The 26,804-nt window shown below is 35.6% G+C and overlaps 1 protein-coding gene across 47 annotated transcripts in view; it reads right to left on the bottom strand.

Moving 5' to 3' along the window:
- Positions 1 to 26,487, bottom strand: part of LOC143249631 (catenin delta-2-like) — a 136,749-nt gene extending 110,262 nt beyond the window's left edge. For 20 of the 47 annotated variants that reach the window (XR_013027879.1, XR_013027878.1, XM_076499817.1 and 17 more), the window contains exon 1: positions 24,984 to 26,477. The gene's annotated coding sequence lies outside the window, so the exon portion shown is untranslated. Of the gene's footprint in view, positions 1 to 24,983 lie in introns of all 47 variants that reach the window. The other 27 variants (XM_076499839.1, XM_076499844.1, XM_076499860.1 and 24 more) reach the window with 8 other exon arrangements.
- Between the last annotated feature and the right edge of the window lie 317 nt (positions 26,488 to 26,804).

Below are 26,804 nucleotides of genomic sequence, written 5' to 3'. Positions count from 1 at the left end.
GCTACGTGGCGAGATTTGCGCTCTACTGATTGCTAGTCTGATACCAATTCTATGTCCCCGTGAACATCGGCTATTAATGGACAGACATAATTCAGTTGTTGTTTTTTTATCAAAATTGTGGATTTTATGATAAAACTACCAAATTTGACACAAATGCTGTTCTTGGCAAACTGATCAATTCCAGATATAAAAGCGCGAGAAATTTGGTCTTTCATCTATGCATTCGCAAAGGTTTACATCTCATATCCAAGAAGTTTAAGTATAGTCTTATTTACTTAATGGCTTGGCATAGCTAAGTGGGTAAGGCACTCGACTCGTAATCCGAGGGTCGCGGGTTTGAATCTCCGTCATACCAAACATGCTCGCCCTTTCAACCGTGAGGGCGTTATAATGTGACAGTCAATCCCATTAATCGTTGGTAAAAGAGCATCCCAAGAGTTGGTGATGGGTCGTGATGACCAGCTGCCTTCCCTCTAGTCTTACATTGCTAAATTAGGGACGGCTAGTGCAGATAGCCCTCGTGTAGCTTTGCGCGAAAATCAAAAACAAAACTTACTTACTGATTTCATTCTAAATGATTTTGTTTTGATTTTGTTTAGAAGCGTGGTTCACTTCAGTCTGAAAATCTTTAAACTTTCAAGTACATGCGTATGCACTAAGAACAAAATTTGAGATGGTTTGATCTGTGGTGTACGGAGCAGAAATAGCCCATTGTGTAGCTTTGTGCTTAACTTGAAACAAAAAATTACTACATTTGGTTTTATTTGTCTACATTAACATATAATTGTGAAAGGTATAGCGGGATTTTTTAGTTAAATAATATACATATATAACTAAAATATAACATCCACAGTTTTCAACATCAAACAAAGTGCACGATGTTTCAAAAAATGTGTGGATTCATTATTGGCTTCGAGAGTATGTTCATAGAAAACGTCTTAAGCAGTTTCATTTTTTTCCCTTTGAGAAAAATTCGGTTTCTTTTATTTATTCCAATCAATATAATGGACAAACGAGTAAAATTAGTTGACTCTTCAGATCCACGTAACTCAAGACAAACACCATCGAATGGATCTTTTTTCCTTTCTGTCACAACATGTCATTCAGTTTCCACTGCTAACAAAGAAATAATGATTGTAACATATGGTAAAAATGTGCACCTTTCAAACAAACGAAACGTGTCAACACTTCTTGTGTGGTGAACAAGGCCATAGAAATGTAAAACTTATTCGCTGTAGGATATACAGAGTATGATATTCATGGTTACAACGTTTCGCCAGGTTAGCCTGGTATCATTCTATACAATAAATACAAGAGTTAAATTTAGTTTGGTTAATCCCATTTCTCCCGTTTTCGAACATTTATTATCAAAATCGAAGATCAAGCTATTTACATGGCTCTTCTTGCAACATTCTTCTGGGTAAGATATCTTACTGATAGATTGACTGGCTTCAATCATTCCTTATCTACTGAAGAGTTATTTCAAACATGAATCTTATCCACCGTGACATTAAATTTCCAAGTGAATATGAATAAAACTATATACTTCCGTTTCTGACTGTTCGTGTTAAAAAATACATGTCACACACTACCAGTTAACATAAGTATGCTCACACAGGTGTATACTACCTTGGAACACTCACTACAGCCCTTCTCAACAATTAGATATCATGAAAACTCTATCATTTTATCAAGACCTTGTTCCAGTAATGAACATTTTCAATCTGGTGTGTGTGTGTGTGTGTTTTCTTATAGCAAAGCCACATCGGGCTATCTGCTGAGTCTATCGAGTGGAATCAAACCCCTGCTTTTAGCGTTGTAAATACGTAAATTTACCAGCATGATAAGACTTAAAAAAGTATCTTACTTTTTACCAACAAATCGTGGGATTTTCCGTAACATTATAACGCCCCATGGCTGAAAGGACGAGCATGTTTGGTGTGACAAGAATTCGAGCCCGCGACCCTCGGATTACGAGACGAACGCCTTAACCACCTAGCCATTAGAAATTAGGAACGATTAGCGCATATGGTCTCTAAGTAGCTCTATGCGAAATTCCACAAACAAATAAACAATGTCTAACGTGTCTTAACTGGTCCGAATTCATCTGTACATATTACGTATTATTATGTTCTCCTCGTAGATATTTTACAAGTCTGTTTGTTTTTTTAATTTCGCGGAAAGCTAGACGAAATCTCTCTGCGCTAGCCATCTCTAATTTAGCAGTGTAAGACAAGAGGGAAGGCAGCTAGTCATCACCACCCACCGCCAACACTTGGCATACTCTTTTACCAACGAATAGTGGGATTGATCGTAAGATTATAACGCCCCTATGACTGAAAGGGCAAGCGTGGTTGGTCTGACGGAGATTCGAATCCGCGACCCTCAGATTACGAGTCGAGCGTCTTAACCACGTGGCCATGCCAGGCCCTTTTACAACAACTACAAATTCATTCAAAATATGTGGAAACAACTATCAACTAATATTACTTTACTAACTATTGTTAAAAAAAACCCATAAAAATCCCATTAAAAATCAAGGCCAAAGAACAACAACAAATTTTCATGCGCACCGCTACCTTTCAGAAGAAATCAGTTTTTTTTTTGGTTTTTTTTAACTTTGACCCATAAGTTTCTACAATTACTACAGCAATCACGAAACTTGAAATTGTTAATGGACACAGGAATATTTTGTACCTAGTATCAAATAACATAATTCAAATAGCTTTGCTGGCCAAACTAAATTTTCGGTGTTACATGTATAACACCAGTTACCGCACGAGTTTAACACATTACAGCTTCCTTTATGGCAGGTTTGATCAGTGCAAATTATATTGTGATGTGGTGCAATTCCATCAGTTTCATTGGCTATACAACAAATATTTTCTTGAACGTTATAAACTTCTATTACAAATAGGGTAAAACAATTACTTACAATATGAATCGTATCATAAGGAGTAAACAACAGAAATAAAAATCAAAAGTATTTTGTTCATTAATACGATGGTTGCAATGTTTTATAGATAAAGAATCATGCAGCTAGCCACGTGTGACTTGACGACTTCAAATCCATTGTATAATATAAAAACAAACCATTCTCTTTCCCTCTTCAGAACGTTATATGATACATTACATAAAATATAAATACACTTACAATTTTATTTTGGAAAGAGAAAACTCGATGTAGCATGTTAAGATTTGTTATATATTTGTGAGTAGAAACAACAGAAGGACTAGAGCAGATTGTAGGTGAAGTCGTGATAAGAAGCGTACAATATGAGCTCATAATGAACACCAAAAAGACAAAGACGATGACAGTAAGCAGAGAACACCAACACATGGAAAGGATAAGCATCGTAGTCGACGGGGTCTATCTGGAACAGGTGATAAGACTCTCATGTCTAGGTCATATCATTACGGCTGATGGTAAATATGACACAGAGATAAAAATACAAATAGAAACTGCAAGAAATAATCTTTCCAAAATAAAAAATGCCTTGACAGCAAAAAGCATTAACGACGAAATGCAGAAGAAACCAGCTAGATAATACGCACTGTCTACTTCTGTTGGTGAAATGTGTGACATTAAACAAGGAGATGTGGATGTTTAGAAAAACTGTTGAGAATATCTTACAGAGACAGAGTTACCAATGAAGAGGTACTTAAAATAACTAAAGTTAAAAGAACGTTACTTAATAGACTAAACGACAAAAGTGTAGATATTATGGTAATATGGTCAGACAGCAGGCAATACAGAGAACATCACTGAAGGGAGAAATCAATGCAAAGAGACAATGGGGAGACCAAGAAGGAATTGGATGAAAGACATATATGAATGAGTGCAAGTGGACTATGGAGGAAGCGTCAGATAGACGCAGGAAAAAAAGACATGATATATCATGACAGCGAATCCTCTATGAGAGGATGTCATCTCCAGTACCAGTATATACTTTTTGACTCTCGAGTATGAGATTTTTTTATCATTTTTGTTCAGGCATTCCAACAACTCATAAATCCTTCCCATCCAAGAATCCATAAACGGATAATGGCTTTCATAGTGCTGCACCAGCTTGTTTGTTTCTTTTCAATAAAGTGCAAGTTTGTCTTATTCACATCTTACCCGATGTACGATATCTGGTTCTAAAAAGATACCCGGTGTTCGATATTTAGTTTTGAAGAGAGTGGGAAAAAAGAATGATTTGGTTTTATGTTATATAACGAAAACGACTGTATCGATGATTACATGTGAATAGATTACGTTGTATGAATCGGAATAACACTTTCCGATATTCATGTGTTCAACTCGTCTTAGTTTATAAATGTCAAAATACTTGAAGCAAACTTACAAATCATTTATCAGCTTTATGTTCACTCGACTCGTAATCTGAGGATCGCGGATCCGGATCCCGGTCGCACCAAACATGCTCGCCCTTTCAGTCGTGGGGGCGTTATAATGTGACGATCAATTTCACTATTCGTTGGTAAAAGAGTAGCACAAGAATTAGCGGAGGGTGGTGATGATTAGCTGCCTTCCCTCTAGTCTTACACTGCTAAATCAGAGACTGCTAGCGCAGATATTCCTTGTGTAGCTTTGCACGAAATTCAAAAACAAACAAACAAACGTATGAGTATATCATGAAGTACGCTATACAAATAGTCGACAAAATTAAAAGAAATAAAATATACTTATTTAAATATTTTGTTATTGCGAATTGAATACACAATTGTACTGTTTATTTTCGTTTCGACATTCAAATTTAGCTGAAGCTTCTACAGCATGTAATTAGAGCTTGAAATGTTTGAGCTAATGATTAGTATTCCATTAGGTAAATTATAAGTTAAAATAGTCCATGGATGTTCATGAAGTATGTTGCACAAACAATTGGACTATTTGTTATGGCTAAAATATTAATTTTACGTATTAAACGACTCTCTGTTATGGATATCGAAGTGAAATTATGAAGTAACTGCAATGACAATTCAGAAATTAATATCGTGTTAAGAACTATAAAGGATGAACTAACAGTTTTTGTATAGCATGACATTCATGTTCAGACCCTCTGGTGGTTCATTCCTAAACTACATAACAATTTTTTTTCCCGCATCCCATTGATGATCCACCATTCTTACAATTTGAAATTGATCGCCTTCTAGTAGCTCAATTTAGAAGAACCCGCCTTCTAGTAACAATTCTGTAACTATCCGCCCGTTACGCCACTTCATGGCACTAACCGCATTCCGATGCAGAACTTGTAATATGAAAATCACCGACTTTCCAGACTCAAAGGCTACCTACCACCTGCTGGTTAGATTTTTTTTTTTTTTTTACTTCAAGTCAAAGACGACTCCCATTGAAGGGGTGAACCCTTGAACTATTCTTACATGTTTATTTCTTGATTACAAAATATCTTTCTCATCATGTTGCTTAATTAGACTATATGGTTGATCACCTGTTGTTTTATTACACTATATGGTTTGTCACTATGGTGCTTGATTGAACTATATAGTTGGTCACATGTTGTTTGATTAGACTGTATGGTTTGTTACTTCTTGTTATATTACACCATGAGCTTTGTTACCTCTTGGTGGATTACATTACAGTCTCTGTTAGTTCTCAGTAAATTACATTATAAATTCTATCACCTGTTGGTGGATTACATTATCGGCTTTGTTTGTTGTTATTAAATACCTTTCTTATTTTTGCTAAACAATAAATTCAGCTGTTTGAAGGTAGTGGAAAGTTGGACGACTTTAAGCGCTATTGGAATAAATGAAAGTAAACAAGAGCGTGTGGATAAAAACACGACATGAACTGAAAAACGTTCCATTTAAGAGAGCACATTTCATGCAGTAACTAATAAAATTGTCGTGGGTCATGAGCAACTATCGTGTTTCGGTTTCTATCATGGCTTTTACAGGCGCTGTGACATGAATGAAATTAAGTGTATTAAAGCTAAGTTAATTAAACGCCTTAAGACATTTTGTGTTTGGAGAGAATTAAGATCTCTGATCAATCAGTAACAGCAATAACCCTCGGACTAACACATTCAGCTGAGCTCGTGACTTGAGAAATGGCTTTGAAAGTCAAAGTTCAGATGCAGTTGAACTACTCTGACCTCATTTGTCTGTATTTTATTGTGACTCTCTTTACATCATGACTTAATGTGGGTGTATTACGTCACACGATCTGTCACTTGAAGCGCCTGTCTTAATAGAAAAAACGAACTGCTGATATAAAAACTCCCTCTTTTTGAAGAAAAATATCATATTATTGAACGGTTAACTTAAAATAACTTTTTACAAAATTTATACTTAGCCAATAATTTGTGATTAGCGAGGAGGTTTGTGGATTAGAACGTCCAAGGTTAGAGCCTATGGAATGCTGTTGAACACACTCCTCATTTTCAGCCATTATCACGCTAAAGATGATAAGCGATCCTGCTATTCTGTTAAAAATAGTCGTTTAGGTAGGTGGTAAGTGTTGGTTTCCTTGTTTCTGGTCAGAGGTCCTGAATCAATTATGGAGAGCTAGGTCTGAATGTTGGTGTCAGTGGTGACCTGGCCATCTAGCCCATTTTATGCATAAAATTCACAATAAAAGTATCCAAGATCCACAACCCTTGATCAGTTTAAAAAACAAAAACAACACAAAAATACGATGGTAAAATGCAGTTATAAAAGTTATATTGGATACAAAATGTATATTCTCATTATAAGCGTCTCGCATATCCTGGTGGTTAGGGAAATACACTCGCATTCTGAAGGTTGCGATTTCGAAATACTGGCATATTTTTAGTTTATAGGATTCATGGCTTTAAACTTTTCTTTCCTCTTTAAAGTGTGCTCGCTTATCATTGAACACGTAAGTGATGACGTCACAAATGTTTTAATAAGAAAAACATAATAAGTGTATCTTTCTTGCTGTCGTCCTTGGATAGTTCTAAATGCCTTTTTTTCGTGTATATATACTTTATTGCAAACCTTTTAAGGCTAATCCGCAAGCAAATGTTTATGGTTTATGCAACGCAAAACTTTATTATTTAGAACCACAAATAAATATTAAACCTATTACATGTGCGGAAGAGACATACTTGACCTAAACTTCGCTTGCTAACATTTCTGTAAGGCAGTGCTATCTTATTGTGTGGTGTCCACCGCTGGTACAATGGTAAGTCTATGGATTTACAACGCTAAAATCAGGGGTTCGATGTCCCTCGGTGGACTGAGCAGATAGCCCGATGTGGCTTTGCTGTAAGAAAACACACTTATTGTGTGTGTGTGTGTGTGTGTGTGTGTATCATTAGCTTGCAAAGTGAACTGTTTTAAGTACTGTGGCATTTCTCAACATTTTGGAAGGTATCTAAAGTATTTTAAAAATGCAGGCTGGGAAAGGTGTTGTTTATTTGATGTATTGTCTGATATCCTGTGATGTTGTAAGATATCTTCTAGGGCCGTTGACCATTAGCGTAGAGTACCGGACAATAGAGGGGGGAGAGGCGTTGAAACTATTTTTATTGCTCAGTCACCTAAATATGTTTGCGTCCGTGGTTTTAACAGTTCTACCCATAGCCAGCTACCTCATCTATATTTATAATTGGTGGACGTCATGTCGGTATATCAAAGTCAGTCATGATATATCTTAATAGATGTAATGTGCTTTGTGGTTATAGTACATATTCAATACAATATAGGCCCTAATCAGTGATGTCGAGAAAACCCAAACGAGCTGTTTTTACATGTAAATATAAACCCTAGTTACCAACAATGATTTCGTTTTCAACAGACATTTACTCAATAACAATACTACAACTACCTAAAAATAAATTCACTTCACGGCTAATCGATAGAATACGTAACTATACACGATAACCTACACTGAAAAGTGATGAGCATACTTCACTGAACGCTCAGTTACTGAAAGAACTGAAACTGGCTCAATGTTTCTATTTATTTACTTTTGCATTTCGCAAAACTACTCGAGGGCTATCTTCGCTAGCCGTCCGTAATTTAGCAGTGTAAGACTAGAGGGAAAGCAGCTAGTCATCACCACCTACCGCCAACTCTTGGGCTACTCTTTTACCAACGAATAGTGGGATTGACCGTCACATTATAATGCTCCCACGGATGAAAGGGCGAGCATGTTTAGTGCGACCGGGATTCGAACCCGCGACCCTCGGATTACGAGTCGAACGCCTTAACAGACTTGGTCATGCTGGGACACGGCTCAATGTTTCACTGATTTTCGTATTTATAATATATACGTGTTTCTACGTATTTCTAAAGTCTCGATCATTAACATTCACGTATTCTATTATTAATTTTATTAATTTTCTAAATGTAGCGTTATAATTATATTACCAGCTCCCTCTAGCAAACAACTAAGTTAAAACACTGATTTCATAGCTTGCAGCAATGTAAACTTAGTTTTAACAGGCATGCTTTTACAAATGACAGAAGTTACCGAAGTAAAAATAAGTTCAAATATTCCTCAAAGTCAGGTGAGATTAATATTTGACAATTAGACGTTGGATCTTACAAAACAAATATGTTATAAGAGATATGGGCTCATTGCTCTTGTTTAAGTCAGCTAAGAGTTGGCGGCACAAGCATGCGTAATACAATCGATAATCCGAGTTTTAATGGACCTGGATCAAGGACTGGTATGTAAGACCCCTCTCTCATAATTATGTAAGTAAAGTAATTAGTGTTTATTCGTGTATGTCCCTATATATATACTAAGCGATTGCGGCTTATCCTCCTCTAAAAGAAATAGATATCTTAGTCTGTATTTTCTAAAATATAAAGACTTTCCGTGTTTTTTTTTTCTTTCTTTTCTAAATGTTGTAACTATTAATTCCACTATATTGATAGTTTAACATAATACCATCGTCTACATTACGGTACAAACACTGGTGAAAGCGTTACATGATAGAGTACACATTCATCTAAGTTCTTTATAGTTGACAAAATGGACTATTTTAAGCCCATTATTTCGCGTGTTAAGTGCGCGGCATTATTTTAATTTTTTATTTTCCCATTAAACGTCTTTTTTTGTATAAGAATACTGAAACAAACTACACAAAACAGGTGACAGGATTACAAGTTGTCACTGTGTTCGAGCGCTCTGACCACTTGGATTCATGCGCCAGCTTCAAAATTCAGAGTTCGAATGCCCCTCACACCAAACATGCTCGCCCTTTCAGCCGTAGGGTGGTTACAATGTGACGTTCAATCCCGTAATTCGTTGGTAGATAGCCCATGTGTAGTTTTGCGAGAAATTAAAAAAAAAACCAAACCCCAAAATATTTCACACGCATAACACTGTGAGTGCATTTTAGGAGTGGCAACCAGTCCGTTAGTGCAGGTGGTAAGGGTTCCACTGACGACTTTCCCTTGAGCAGTTACTCAAAATTAGGGACGGCGACGTACAGAATATGAAAACAATAAAGTACAGTAACGTTTGAAGGCTCACTAACACTGTTTAGAAAAATATCAACATGCCGGGCCTTCTGGTAAGTAAACTAAAAAAAATTGTTCACTTAGAAGATTTTAAACATTAACATTAGGGCACAGAGGTAATATGTATTGTAGTATATATAATGCATAACTCTTCTTGTGATTCACGGAATTTGCACGTTTTACTGACATCACGACATTACAAATTGCACGTTAAGCGCCCTTATATGACGTCATATTAGTGCTTACTGACTGACTGACGAATAACACACTACTGTGGTGAAGTAGCCTCCTTTCGGGGAACTAAGACATATCCAAATTACAGTATTAATTATGATATTAATAAATTTAATTATCGTATCACATATATAAATTCAAGTAGGTCTGTATCTACAAATACGAAAATTTAGCATTATCAATTCTATACTTTCATACAAACACAATGATTTAGTGGTAAGTTAGAAGGTTTACCGAGTAAAAATTCGGAGTTTGAAACCAACGATTGTCACAGCACGCACAGCCCATTGTGTAGATTTGCGCTTAAACAGAAAGAGCGGTAAAATAGGTTTTTCTATACCTTGTAAGAATGGAACCAAAATACATTTGGTTGAATGACAATTACATGTAAGAAACGGGACTTTCAAAAGTACTTATAACTAATGCAAATAGAAACTTAGGTCATCGGTCTTCTTACATTAATTCATCAGTGAGTAAAAGCATGATCAGCCAATTGGTCCTGTTAGTTTACAAGATAATTAAACCGTTTAAATTCATAGTTGCTTCACCAATTTGATTAAATCATTTAGACTGGCTAAATTTTTAAACAATTTTAAGATCAAACTCAAGAGCTTCCCACTAGTACAGCGGTAAGTCTACAGACTTACAATACTAAAATCAGGGGGTCGGTTCCCCACGGTGGGCTCAGTGGATAGCCCGATGTGGCTTTGTTATAAGAAAAACACACATAAAATAAAGGATTTTAATGGTTAATTATACGAACGAAACTAAGTGTTTCGACCGACATAAATATCTAAATTGATACAAGTAGTAGATAAAAAATCTAATACAATACGCTACTAGTCCATCTTTTACTACTTCACATTGTGTGAGGACTTGTTTGTCCACATCTTACTTCACGTTGTGTGAGGACTTGTTTGTCCACATCTTCTACTGTTCTGGAGCAAGTAGGAACAAACTTTGCATGTGGGCCTAGGAATGTTTATATCTATATGGTGTAAACGTCCTCTCCTAGCAAGGGCGCTAGATACGTCCAGAAGGTCAACTAGTGTTGATGAGGTTAAGAGTAGGTTTGAGGGTCACTGAATCCAAATCTAGCATCATATTTTGTTTCGCTGGCTTTCGGGAAGCCCGGAACTGACAAATTTATAACTATTTTCACACCCCTGCTCAAAAACTAGAGATATCAAAATCAGCTCACAAGATCAGGTACCACGTTTTGTTGTTGTAATTGTTTTCAGTTATTCACCCTTCTGTGCAGATCAGTAGAAGTCATTAAGTATAACAGAAGAGCCTGAAGAGTAAAATAAGATTTGAATCATGAGGTAGTATTTAAAACCTGCAGCAGAGGGCGGATATTTTACGCTACACTACAATATATCTAACAAAAGGTAAATATGCCATCGTAGGAGACTGACATAAAACTGTCCAACGTTTCAACAACGACTGGTCACCATTTTCAAGGGCCCGCCAGCAGTGTTTAGAACTGACTTCGTACCAATGTAAATACAAAAGGATGAGCCAACAGATGGCACGTTGGAAATGGTTTCACGAGGAAAATAATGGTTTGTACATGGGAAACTTCTGGTTTTCATTAGGATTCGTTAAGTTTCTATGGTTCTCTTCAATATGCCAACTTTAGAGAAATCATTGTCTAGTAAAGTTCGTAGATTTTAAATAATTTCAATCGTTTTTCTGATTACTGTTACTAGCATAAAATGTCCGCCGTTCATTGTGGAGTTCAAAGGTTCCTCATGATTCACAGAGGCCTCAGCGCACCTACCAAGTACTCTACTCTGAAAACAAATAGACACATTAGAACATCTGTCTTTGGTACCTGAGCAAATGCCACATTTTTTCCGGCTTGCTTGTGAATGGGTGTAGAAAGACAATTTTATATATATGGCACAAGAGACTCCAAACTCGGTATTAACAACCCTGAAAGGCTACTCCTAAACCATATCATGCACGGGTAATCTTTTGGGCACGTTTTAGTCCCCTTTGTTTAGTAAAAGGTTACTTCATATAGATAAGAACACCACAGGGGCCTGCCTGGCCTGGTGGGTAGGTGGTTAAGGCACTGGACTCGTAATCCGAGGGTCGCGGGTTTGAATCCCTGTCACACCAAACATGCTCGCCCTTTCAGCCGTTGGTGTGTTATAATTTTACGGTCAATCCCACTATTCGTTGGTAAAAGAGTAGCCCAAGAGTTGGCAGTGGGTGGTGATGACTAGCTGCTTTCCGTCTAGGCTTACGCGAAATTCAAAACAAAGAAACCAAACCAGGGACCTACCAAGTTTCATCCTGCTAACTCCGAAAAGGTAGGACGAGTTCGCGAAAAACAAATTCACAAACATAATCTGGATAAATATAGGTTGTTGTGCGCAACCTGAGGGGATCAGGTGCTGTTCAGACCTTTACTTACTTACTTTTCTATTGTTTGATAAACAGACAAATACTACAGCAATATTCACGACATCAGGATTTGAACACTATGCTGTTGTGTTTGAATAAGTATTCGGTCGTTACTAATTCAGCTAATATCCAGAGAACACTGCTGTAAGTTAATTTTTCCTACTAGTTGAGCTATCAGAAGTGACGTTACTCCAAGGGTCGACTAGACCGACTATGAAGTTGGTTTATTATTGTTTGACAGTAAGTTACACCATATCATGTAAATAAGTCTACAGGTACGAACAGTTTTCTCAAATATTTTTTTAGCTGCTCATTTTCTTTTCTTTCTTTCATATGTTATTTGTTTTCCTTCTCATTTTAGGATTCATCATACACTTAAAACAAATATGTAAATAATGTTATCAAGTGTCACACTGAGAGTATCTGTTTCTCGGGTAAATTACCCTTAGCCAGATCTTTCGAATCTTTTGTTTTGTGGTAACACGCTCACTCTCTTGTCAGCAGATAGTCCGTCGATGTGGTTTTGCTATATGAAAACACACAAACACAAGCTTCTCTTAATATACTGTAATTACATATCTTTTTTATATATCATATACCGACAAACAATTTATTTACTAAGATTTTGTTTATATCATTTAAATCAGCTTCATGAATATTTCTCTTTTGGGAAAGTAGAATAATTCGATACTCAAACAAGAGAGAATCCTCAACAGTCGCGTAAATTAGAGTAACTTAATCTAAGAGACCTGTCCCCCACCTTTTTATCAGATATATTCTTGTGCGCCAGCAACATCAAAACAATGTTATTACTCATCACGATCTATACCAGCCTACCCTCAAACTAAGATTCTTTTAAGAACGATTAGAGGAAATTAATTCATGACATCTTGAACGCATTAAAGTATATCAATCTAAAGAATTTGACCTTCTGAGTCAAAAACTGTAATTAGATCTCAAATCGATCAAGAGATGACGGAGCTATGAACTAAAGGTTTGTACTGAAAAAACAAACAAACTCAGAACCATTCTACAAGTCACTATGTCGCAGATTAAAATAAAAAAAAAGAAAGAAAATAAGAAGGCCTAAGCGTTTAATAATGAGATGGACAATGTTCTGTAAGACAACACCTGATTGTAATAAAGTTTCAAAACTAAGTATTTATAATATATAGTTGATTCAATATGGTTTATCAAACATATACAGTAATTAGACATGGCGAGTGTTAGACCTATAAAATACAAAGGGTTAATTGCATTTTATTTGAAATATTTGCATACGCTAATACTGTAGTACGTATACTCAGTATGAATCGTATTGGTATATTAGGTTCACGAAAACCATTCCAATGCAATGCTTCTCCCAAAAAAACAAACAAACCTATAACTGTAGAAATGTACAGTCTTGCCGAAGTGAAATGTTCATACAGTGAGATTATAAAGTTATAGATAAAGAGACAAAAGGTGTAACATTTCGAAGAATGAAGCCTTCAATATCATTCATGAGAAATAGAAACCCTTCCTGTGATGATTAATCATACTGAGACCGGCCTTGTAGGTAACTAGTTTAATCTGCGTTACACTTGAGTAACAACGTTTCTTTCTCTTCTCAATTAGAATACCCCTCCCCCTCGGATTTAACTGTTTGAGAATACTAGAAAATAAAATTCTGTTCACTGCATGTTGGGCCATCATAGGAACATTCAAACCTTTCTTTTAATAATAATTGTTGTCGTCATTGCCTTCATGATGATAAACTATACAGAGGGAAGGTAGTTATTCAAACAACACTAATTGGACTCTTGTGCTATTTTAATCGAAGAATGAGATATGACCGTGACTCTGGTAACACATTCACTTCACCAATTTTTGCAGCAACAAGACGTTAGCATTGGATCCATATTTAAGCTCGCTAACGATTAGGCCAAGTCCCCCCCCCCTCCAACCCACAGCTCCACTGGGCTGCTGTTCTTTTGGTCTGCTTAAAAGTGAGCTTGGAAGCCGACGTCCACGTGTAGAAGATGGTTGGTATTTTTAACGCAAGGTTACTCAATGGGCTATATGTTATTTATCCACTGCGGGGAGTTGAGCCACGGATTTTAGCGTTGCAAGTCCAAAAATACACCTTAGATCCACCGAGGGAACACAGTGGAAGGTCTGTGTGGTTTATCATTCACTTGGCGTCCTTCACAGATAATCGTTGCAACTTAAAATGTAATATCGGACAATCGGGCGTAATTATTACAGGTGGAGTAACACGAACGAGAACAGACAGTAATTCAAAGAGCAGCACCAACCGCTATTATATAAATTTGTTTCAGTAGATTTTCTAATGTTTGGTGTGCCTTAGACATATACGCTGAACCGAAGTAATCTCTTTTCAGCATGGGATTCTTTGTGAGCGATTAACATTTTGTTGTATTTATAGGAGTTTCTGTATGTTAGAGTCACTCTATAAATATTATCATAACTATGTGAATTTCAGGGTTAAATATGCCAAAAATAATAAGTTTTAGAATAATTTACTTCTAAGCCCAGCATGCCCAGTTTGTTAAGGCATTCGACTCGTAATCCGTGGGGCGCAGGTTCGATTCCCCGTCACAACCAAAACATGCTCGCCCTTTCAGCCGTGGGAGCGTTATAATGTGACGGTCAATCCCTTTATTCGTTGGTAAAAGAGTAGCCCAAGAGTTGGTGGTGTGTGGTGATAACTAGCTGCCTTTCCTCTAGTGTTACATTGCAACATTATGAACGGCTATCGCAGATAGCCCTCGTGTAGCTTTGCGCGAAAATTCAAAATTCAAAAACAAACAAACAATTTACTTCCGACATGAAAGTCGTACTATCATAGGTGAAAACCCAAAAGGTTGCTATTAGTGAACTTGTCTAATAATCGTGTCGTGTTTTTTCACTTATTAGTAAAATCGTGTCAATTATATTTAACATTTATTTCATACAATGATACATCAATTTTAGTAATTGTTCAGTTCAGCTGAAGGTAATTGTCACGGAAGCCTGTATATTATACCATAGCTTTAATTAACATAGGAAATTAATGTATTCAGTATAATCTACTTGATTTATCTAATTACCTAATCACGAACAATGAAATAATCATTTAAATGCAGATCTCTGTTGTATTATGTTTACTACCACGATGTATGTTTACTGTTTCAGTGTAACATGGCGTTCGAAAAACTCACCTTTGCTGAGGCTGTCTTTTTGTTGGTAAGAAATTAAATAAGCATCGTGTAGTGGGTTTTTAGTGACTAGATATGTCAGGCCTGAATACAAAAGTCCGTTCTTCCTACATGCCTGAGCTTCAGGCCATTTTGGACACTAGATCGATAAGGACCTGAGGTTTTCGTAGAGACATTCAGGCTTAATCACATAACGATATAAAACTTTATTGCACCAATACACCTAGCCAATCTAAGGATGGATGTATAACGTTGTTTTTCTTCTCAAAAGCTACACGAAATAACGTAAGTTTCAAAGTAGCTTCAGGACATTCGGTCTCTACTTTACTGTCTGTAATTTCTCTACGGTGTACAAAAATACTTTTCATACTCCAACAGCAAAGCATCGGTACACATCTTTATAATATGATAACGTCTTGAAATATTTAATAGTTTAATTTCTTTTCGTGCATATTATGTTACTGTGCATTAAGAATGAAAAAACAAAAACGAAGGTTTGTTTGGCATAATGAAAAACAGTGTTTATTAACACAGCTATCACCATCACTGCTTCTGCATACAATGTCAACTTAGATTATATTAAACTACAACTATTAATAGATAGTTCTTTTTGTTAATAATATCACCTGGACACGGAAGAAGAGTTGGTGAAACAACAGATAAAGGGACTATCTTTCAATGCCCAAAACGCTATTTTTGTTTTTTTTCTCTTATTATATTCAGTAAATTAATTACATAAAAAAATTAAAAAATATACATGTTCCCCATTAATAAATAGTTGTCTTCCTGTAAAATACAAACACACACACACACACACACACACACTCCCTCTGCCTAGCATAGACAAGTGGTTAAGGCATTCGACTCGTAATCTGAGGGTCGCGAGTTCGAATCCCCGTCGCACCAAACATGCTCGCCCTTTCAGCCGTGGAGACGTTATAATGTGACGGTTAATCCCACTATTCATTGGTAAAAGAGTAGCCCAAGAGTTGGCGGTGGGTGGTGACGATTAGCTGGTTTCCCTCTAGTCTGACACTGCAAAATTAGGGACGATTACCGAAGATATCCTTAGTGTAGCTTTGCGTGAAGTTCAAAAACAAACAAACACATTCCCCCAACGGTATAGCGGTGTGTCTGCAGACTCACACCTCTAAAACCGGGTTTCGATACCCGTGATGGGCAGAGCACAGATAGCACATAATGTAGCTTTGTGGTTAATTTCAAACAAACATACATACGTATTTAATAAATGGAATTATCAAAACTCTAAGAATTAAAAAACAAGCTCTACTCAGAAGAGTAGAGATTAAATCACCTATATGAAATACCTTGCTCATTTAAATGTTTAAACAAAAACTTAACATTAAAGTCTCGAAGCTTCTGTTTAGAGAAATATAGCAATAGCAGCTAGTGTTATGTTAAATTTCACGCTCCTACAGTTTAATTCGACTCGTCTATGCCTATTTCATTTCTATTCTATTTAATAAAATTTCATAGAGTAGTATCACAGTGTATCTTATTTTCCCTAGGTGCTTAGAGTTGAAGCGGTTTTGAGTTGTAGTACAGTCTTGACCAAAACAGTTGCACATTTTGTAACAAATGCGATCATTACTACTGAGATGTACTACAAATATACCTATCATTGTCAAACAGAAAAACGCACATTATATTAAACAACTACATACTCAATTTGTATAATGAGACAAGTTTTAAGGACATCACACATGATTTATTTTAATAAAAAATAATTTTATCAACACCTGTAGAAAGATGTGTAATTCAGCATTTCTTCTGTCACAACAAAACTTTACCAAAGCATACATACAACGACAAAATATAGCATCAAATTATTATAAATAACGTCCCTAATCTTTTAATAGTTCATGTTAAACAGTCAGTGCTTGGTTGGTCCTCCTCGTACTCATAATAACCTCCATAAAGCGATGTGGTATGCTGTCCATGAGGTTACTGATGTAAACTACTGTGATGTCATCCCAACTTGTAACTAGATGGCGCTAAAATTCCGCTACACCAGCTGATTTCGGGCCGTGGTTAGCAATTTTTCCACTCATTTCTCAATAGGATTACAATCTGGAGACTTTTCTGGTCGAGTTAATCCTGTACACACATTATCTGCATTGGCATTATCATCCTGGAACAAAGAACAGCTATTGCCAAACCTTGCCTAGCATATGGCAGAAATATCGTTTCCACGTAGCACCTATAGGAGACGCGATTGACATTTTTCTGAACAGACAAACAACTTGACACTATAATTTCTGGTAAGAGACGAGGCATAATTCTATACCAAGTACAATGAGATTATATGAATAAAGCGTTAATCTGTTTCAAGAAAGGCTGTACTAAAAGCACATCTTTTTATTTGTAGAAAGCAGATGTGCCTGTGTGTTTTGACAAACAAGTGATCAAAACAACTTACACAAACCAGTATAACAACTTGAACATGTTTGTTCGTTCATACACTACTTTCTTTGTTACTTCTCTGTCATTTGGCCCCCCAGTGGCTCAGCGGTATGTCTGAGGACTTACGACGCTAAAAACCGGGTTTCGATACCCGTGGTGGGCAGAGCACAGATGGCCTATTGTGTAGCTTTGTGCTTAATTCAAAACACTAAACACACACCATCTCTGTCATTTACTCTATAACTACATGCATCTAGATAATAACATAAATATAGAACAGTATACAAACATTTTGGCAAAGATTCTATTACTTACTTATTTGGCTGATAATAGAGCAATCTGTTGCAATGAGTATTTTGTTTTTGTAACATTACGATTACATCTGTAACTCTTTGGTTATAATAAACGCTTGTTTAAACACGTATCAAAGTATAAACTCAACGCGCAATGCATGATCGAAGAAAACAGTAAAATGAAAATCTGAACTAGTTATTTACAGTAGTCCATGTCCACAGAGTCCGGCATGGACTCGTAATATGAGGGTCGCAGGTTCTAATTCCCGTTGCACAAAACATGCTCGCATTTTCAGCCATGAGAGCGTTATAATGTGACGGTCAATCCCACTGTTCGTTGGTAAAAGAGTAGTCCAAAAGTTAACGGTGGGTGGTGATGACTAGTTGCCTTCCTTTTAGTCTTACACTATTAAATTAGGAACAGCTAGCGCAGATATCCCTCGTGTAGCCTTGCGCAAAATTAATATCAGCCCAAAACCATGTCCATAGAAGATGCTGGTGTTTCTGTAGCACCCAAATCGTTTTGAAGAACATTTCACTGATATTCAAAGACTAGAATAGAAGAAAACTGAATAAAAGGAACCTACCTGCCTTTACTTCGTCCAATATCAATGTAATCTTTACAACGAAACTTCGAAGGAATTTTATAGTTCATCAGCGATTTTTTTCATCATATCAGGTTTTACAGGATTACGTATTTATGGTAGAACAGTACACAATACTCTCGACGAAATGGTAAAAAGTTAGAATGCTCACACGACCAATTACGAAAGTACAACTTTTAAGCTGCGAAACGTGTTTAGCATTAACACGAAATTTCAACATTTTACGTCAATATTTTTTTAAGTTCACGTAACGCCCATAAAACGTTTCACTCACAATGAATTTAAAACCAGCGTGTTTCATACGTAATCCTTTCTATATTTATCTATTCAGTATAGAGCAAGCAACTTTCAAACCGTTCTTAAGTGGAAGATCTGAATACATCTACCACCTCGAGGTCTTAACACGCGGCGGCTAGTTATTTAAGTACATTTTTGCTCTTTTTTGTAGAGAAAAGACAAGAAGAAAAAAACAAAAATACATAAAATCAATAGCAGATGAAAACAATTAACATCCACACACTTAGTATCCACTAAAAAGCAATCGTAAAACACAGACATGTATGGCTGATACTAAAACAAGTTATTGTTATGGTCCTTTCTTTAAATTAAAATAATATATTTTAAGATATTAGATTAAGGTGTTTGAACTGTTTACGACTGTACATCCACCTGAAGAATCGTCAAAGTAATACTCTGAATACAACACAACATATAACCCAGATTTCTACCACTGTTAACTGCAAAGCAATAATTAACTATATTTAATATTTATGACTTTTATTAAAAGTTCCACTAACGTATAAACTTTGATCTAGAAGATGTTGGCCTTTAATCTGGTTTGAAGATGTCACACAAATTAAATGCAAATGAAGCTGTTTTTTGTGTTCTTAATGTTTTCAGTAAAATATTTTAGTATACAATAGCAAAAACTAACTGCTCATAGTTCCCTTTGTTATTTGCTTGGCTATTTTTTACACTAATTTTTTAATTTATCTAACACTTAAACTTTACCATCCTATTAATTGTGTCTTATTTTCATTAAAACCTTTGAACGATGTTTTAATATTAAAAGACAAAAAGAAAATAAAACGTTTATCGATATTTTGAACTTAATCTTCTAAATATAGTAAGAAAACCTCAATCGATTTGTCTTTGACTTAACACAAAAATGACAACTTGCTCATGACAATCCATTACACGTTGTCAGGGGACTTCGTAGTAATCATCTCTTGTGTAACTAGGGGATGCTGTCAGCTCAGTTTTCATATGGCAGCCATTAAAGCGTAGTAGATTGGGAATGGTACTTGTGACAGCCAGATAAAGGAAAATATCTGTCCCTAGCAAGCTAGAATCCTGACTCACCAGCCATCAGTTTTCCCTAATGATTCATTTTCTGTTTTAGCCCAGCACTTATGGGAAACAATTAACTAATGCGATGAGTTTGTTCTATTCACGCAAGAACAACGCACGAGGTAACATGCTGATGGAGGATTTACAGGTAAATAATGCTTGAAAAGTGAATGCCGAAATCTACAAATGAACATTCATGAAACTTTTACACGAAAGTCTAACATGTATTCCACTCAAGAAATGGCTTTTAGCAAGTTGTAACTGTTATTAAGTTGGATAAATAGATGACCTTCAACGGTTTTTTGGGGTTTTTTTTAGTGACGTATTTTCGACTGTTACAGCTGTAGCTGGCACAAGAAAATTTTGAAATTCCTTGAATTACGTTTCAAAAATGTTAGTAATATACTGCATAAAAGAAGGCAGTTGATGTGCTTCTTACAGTACACTTTATTCAAGACACATCAACAGTGTTTGTTTTTACAGCAAAGCCATATTGGGCTATCTGCTGTGTTCATCGCGGGGAATCGAACTCTCGATTTCAGTATTGTAAGTCTGTAAATTTACCGTTGTCCAATCAGGAGACTATTTTAATGTTAAGTTTAACGGTTAGTAAACTTGATTGTTAATTAAAACTATTTATGAACAAGTCTTCCACTTCTTGTTTTCCAAAAAAAAATCGTCAAGACCCTTAATAAAAATGGCGTTTAATAACAGAGATTCTATGGAAAAACAGAGGTTTCTTTATGAAACATAACTTTCCTACTGAATAAAAATATCAGAATGAAATGTAGCGTTTTCTTGTTTCTTTGTTGTTTTAGTTGTGTAACTTCAGAACATCATAGTTTTAGAAGCATGACTTAAAATTAAGTCTGTAATAACTCATAATAAGTCTGTAATAACTCATTTTTAGAGATGATTATTTATTACAAATGAATAAGTCCCAAACAAATGTGGAATAGTGAATGACACGTAGGCGTATAATCTTTAGAATGATGAAGTAAACAATGGAAACTTTAAACCAATCAAAACTGTACATTTATTACAGGTTATCTAACTTTAAAAGTGTTCGTTGACATGATCGATCCAAGAAAAAGGTACCAACAAGAATCAAGTACGAGTAAATAATGAATAAGATAAAGTATAATTCAATAAAGCAAAATGTTCGAAACTACACAAACAATACTAGTGCAATACAAATTCACCAGACCTAGTACCCTTAGTAATAGAGCTAGGCATGAACTAGTGATTTACGTCCTTCGACTATGAACTAGAGGATTCGTGATTCGAGTCCCCTTACCGAAAAAAAAAAACTCAAACAAACGTACTACACGTTTTAGGGCCATAATGACGTTTAAAGCCGTTAAACAAAAGTATTCGAAGGGTTAGCAGAGTGGAATGTTGAATACCTAAATACCTAGCTTCCTTCTAATTTATTAGTGAAAACTCGTCCTTTCGTTTGCATGCGATGCAAGGAAACACTTTGAAAACAAAAATCAGATCAAAATCATAAGTATTTTTATGTTACTTTGAAAATAGTTGTTTTTCTCTTTCTGATCAACGCCCGTCTGCTTTTATTTTAAAATGTGTTTTAAGATAATAAGTACTTATTTGTGACATGCTGGCGAGAATAAAATGAGAAAATGGTGTTGAAATATGTACAGCAGCATTTTAAACTGTTCTTATACGTTGTGAAAAGTTGAAACTTCATTTTAAAATTAGGGACGGCTAGCGTAGATAGGCCTCGTGTAGCTTTGCGCGAAATTAAAAAAAACAACAAACATTTTAAAAAGTCAGTGCAAACATTATAAATTTTGTGGCGTGATAGGTTAATAAATGTTCATCTACACTTGTTTACACTGGTAGATTTATAAAACGTTTTGTATTTCTTAGCAGATTGGAGATATTGAACGGCGAAACCTGGCGGACAGAACGAGAATTTTGCATATATTCTACACTACTCCAAACGTGGTTTCACAATGGAATTATTAAAATAGTAACAAAGCAATAAAAAACAGTATGTGACACGTAATCTTATACAAATAACATCATCCGAGTGTCTTTCGCTTTGTTTTTGAAACAGAAACTACTGGCGGTAAACTCCATGTCAATTTTGTTTTTGAATTTTCCCTTAAAAACTTCATAAATAGCTAACTGTGCATGGTTGTCTCTAAATATGTCCTGACAAATTGTAGGAAAGATAACTAATTACTTACAGCGTGTCCCCGACCCCAAACTACGGTGACCATTTTTTGCGACAAAGTAGGCAAGCCGTGAACTTTTCAATTTAAATTATAGATACCCCACGTTCGGTTTTATTGTTTTTGTAATATTACGAAAAGCTTGGCCGGTAAACTTTCATGTCAGTGTTTTTTGTTGTTTCTTTAATGTATTAAAAGCCATCAGCAGCAAACCTTTTAAGTTTTATTTTACTTCACGGGTTATAAAAAAACGATTGGCGTAAACTCTCATGTCAATGTTCTTGCTTTGTTTTTTGATTTTTCTGATATGTTAATTAGAGCGACTGACCGTAAACCGTCACGTTATGTCAAGGACATTCTGAAAAACCGCATCGTAATGGTTGGGAGAAGAATTATAACACTTGGAGCTGCAGCTATTATGACACTAACTTATAACGACACTTCTAATCAAAACATTCATAGTAATCTTACTAAGGTGACATACGACACTTAAATATATTTTTGTTGTCGCTTTACCACTTATATAACTTATAAAACATCGAATAGTGGTTTCTCTCCTAGATTTGGTACAAAAATATCATCTAGATATTGTAGCACGTGCAGATTCTGGCGAGGGTCTAAGAGGACCGGATGCGATTCTGGTGGGGGTTCAAGAGGACCGGATGCGATTCTGGTGGGGGCCCAAGAGGACCGAATGCGATTCTGGTGAGGGTCCAAGAGGACCGGATGCGATTCTGGTGAGGGTTCAAGAGGACCGGATGCTTCCCTTTTTTTCATTGCAAACAAATATCGAAAGAAACGATAAATCATTAAATATAAATAGAAATATAAGTGGTAAAAAATTATACCAAAGTGTTTTCTGAGATTACTCATGCTCATAGTCCTGCAAGGAAGTTGGATCTGGACTGTTTGTAATGTATAAAATGTTGACGATAGTCCTAAGATCCTACGTTCCAAATTCGTGACAATCTTTGAATGAGCCCCTTTTGTTCGGTATGAGAATCAAAATTCCACCCCTCTCTCATGTTTATTTTTCTCACGTGTAGCTCACAGCCCATTATTTTTATGTTACTCCATTTTATTGTAGGTATTTATCTCTGAAGTAGGAACTACAGCATAGGCTTATATGTCGATTATACTAGTGAATTCTGACCTTTCGTGTTGGGGTTTTTTAACACAATGCACTGAAGCCCTAATTTACAATAGTATTGTTTGCTTTCCATTGAGTGTTTAGTGTGTGTATTAACTATTATCAATGCTCAACATAACTTGGTTCCGAGGACCAATTAAAGATCATGTTGCTTATGGTCAGCTCCAAAAATAATGCAAAAGATGTTCTCAATGATAGCCAAAAATATTGAACATTAAAATTTCTTATTACTAATTATCCAGCAAGACAGCAAAAGCAGTTTTTCATCTCCATTTTGAAGTAATTCGGTAGTAAGTCTCTAGGTTTCGATACTCGTGATTGGATAGAACAAATAATCTATTGCGTGGCTTTGGTCTTACAAAACAAATAAATAAATAAACGACTTCTATCCACAATATACTGTCATGATGAACAAACTCCAATGTATCGAATTAGGTGAAAATAGTAAATACTGTAACATAACTTGTTTGAATTATTCGTACTTGAGAATAGAAAATTCAAAACTGAAAGTGTTAGTGGAAGAGTTTTTCTCCAGAATAAACTCTGGCGGTTAAATTTATAAGGCTGTGTCCAGAAAGCCCAGATAATTAGGTATAGGACTATCGTCTTTATATGTACAAGAGCTCCTGATGTGAAAAGATTTACTATATTTTATCTAGTAACATTTGTAACGTATAAAAATTCTAGTCTGAATAAACGTAGATCAGTAACTTACGCGCTAAAGTCATCTCCCATTGGATTCCCTTTATATGTTAGAAGACATGTTGGACATATTGCACAAATAGGTTTTGAATTTTTTAAAAATATTCGTGGTCTCTAAGAATTTATTTAATGTGTAACAGTGGTATTATTAACAGTTATATGGTAGACTACCAATCTAATGTTTCTAGATATTTTGTGTGTTTCTGTGCTTACACATTTTACTTCACTTCGCAGTTTTCTAGATCCATCTATATGGTTGTTCTAAAAGCTTCAGTTACTTTTGGCATGATTTACATATTACGAATGTGCTTAAAAAAGCATACTGGATAAAATAAATAGCAGCCCCAGAAATCAACTGTTAGACTATTATTTAGCACGACACTTAAAGCAACATTACGAGGATCTTACTTGATTTCTAGACTGGTGTTCTCTCACTGGAGACAGATTACTTCACCAACCGGCTGCAGGTTGTTTTATATATAATTATTTTGTTTTTAAACCGATTAACCTAGTGAATCATTGTTCAGTTGGACGAAAACTGTGTTTGTTTTCATTGGAATTCCTCGCTTTGCACATCTTGTATACCACGTGATTACATTCTATAATGTATTCAGTTTCAATAGTAATGTTTTCACATATATCATCCTACTACAGTTATAATTTCACTTACACACACATGTAGGCCAGGGAAAAAAATCCCTAGAGGTATTATATGACTCTCAGTCTTAAATCTAACTGTTACATATTGCTAAGTATTAAGGGATTAGCCAGCACTACAGAGCACTTTTTCTAAAAAAAGTGTGGTCCTTTCTTTACACAAATAACAAATGATTTATATGAAAGCCAAGTGTTCAGAGATAGCAGATCTTCTGGACTTCTCAATATAATATCCCGAACCAACTACGTCCTTGCTCAATACATAAAGTAATGGATTCTGGCTAAAACGGACTTACCGTGCATATCTTTCTTTTGAAAAATCGATGGCTATTCCTCAGACTTCCTTGCTAACCTCCAATGTCTGGGGTCTGAATAAATATCTGGACGACACTTGTAAAAAAAGTATTTTAGAGGTTTGATTATGAAGTGAATCCGGTTGTTTTCTTAATACACGTCTTGCTGTCAAAACGACTTTCAAAATGCAATAACAGTTTTTCAAAATTTTCACTTCTTCAAATGTTGCTGTTAGCAATACTTCCGTTACACAATGAAGAACAACCCCTCATTACAAGGATTAACAATATTCTTAGTACACAGGTTAACAATACTTCCATTACAAAGTGGATATCTGACGTTTCGTCAATACCAATTTAGCATGAAATGTTTTTCTATAAACGCTGAATAACATTTTAGGTAGTTCCCGTATCGACGTGCTTAATATTTAGTTTATTTTAACAATAAATCATAAAGCGTTTCTCTCCTAACAATAATTATCACTGTACAAGTGAAACTGAAGCTGTTAAGAAACCAGCAACATAATACCTCATTTTTTAAACTCGTATTTTGGTAAATACAAATGTTTGTAAATACAAACGTTTCCTTCATCCAAAACGAATTTTCAATAAAATTTTTAACATTTGTTAAAAAAATACGATCATTATTTTAACCTCACAACTAGGGACAGTTTTAAACAATATTGAATCACATTATTCAAAGACACGATCTCTAAAAACTCGTATAGAATACCCCTGAATTATTTAATGGTAAGTAGTTTTGGTTTTATGATACGAGTGATAAATAATTAATATATTTAAAGAGTGGGCAAAAGCCTAATTGTAAACTATCTTACAGGAGTTAAAGAAACCTGTGGAAACTAAACGTTTAATGATCGCACACGTAAACAAGAGTTAGTTAAAACACCACTGTACTATTTCACATCGCTGAAAATACATTCTTCAGTTAAAACCAACAAACGTATTGTTTCTAACCTAGAAAAAGGTTAAATCGCAATAATCACTGTGCGCATGGAAATAATTCCACTAAAGATTTATATAAGCCAAATGCCCTAGAAATAGCTGACTGGAAAGTTTTGTACGGTACCTTTACACGCAAGTATTAGAAAGTTTGGGTGAGTATAGATCGTCTGGTATACTTAACAAATAACTTCACATGTGTTGCTTTTTCTTCTAATAGGTCTGCTTCGTTTAGCTTGGTTTCTTCAGTCATGTAGAGATTAGCTCGTCCTACCTCTGGAGTGTAAATTTCTTAGAAATTTCCAAATACATAAAAAGCGAATAGAGAAACTCTTCATTCGATCAATTTCGACAAAGTCTAGAAAATTCGAAAGATGTATTTACGCACATATATGATCGCTAAGTATTTGGACCATCTTTCAGAAAGTGAAGAAACGATAGTTGTGGTTCGGTTCGTTCTACAGTCACACACGACTGTTCTCTGCTCTGGCAAACTTCCAACATTCTCTTCTCGCAGCCTGTCGTGAGAACTTAAGCTGCTGCAGCGACTATAAAACAGAAGTAATGCGCATGCTCTTTAAGAAACAAGCATGGTGGTGAATAAGCTTACGAACGAGAGTATTACATTTGTGACGTGCTAGTGAGGAACTAGTACATGATACTGACGGACGGTCGAGTACAATGAGCATGTTAAGTCACCACGGTGTCCAACACGGTCGCCACATGTGGTGAAACGTCTATTGATCTGTGGCGAACTTATATTTTACTTCTACCACCTGTTTTTTAAAACATAATTAATTCTATCGATAAATAATTGAAAACATTATTGTACATTCTTCTGTCGTATGAAAACACAGTTAACTT

Source organism: Tachypleus tridentatus, chromosome 4, assembly GCF_004210375.1.
Source record: "Tachypleus tridentatus isolate NWPU-2018 chromosome 4, ASM421037v1, whole genome shotgun sequence".
Lineage (NCBI taxonomy): Eukaryota > Metazoa > Arthropoda > Merostomata > Xiphosura > Limulidae > Tachypleus > Tachypleus tridentatus.
Note: the sequence above shows the minus strand (reverse complement) of the source record. Positions and strands in the feature narration are given on the sequence as shown.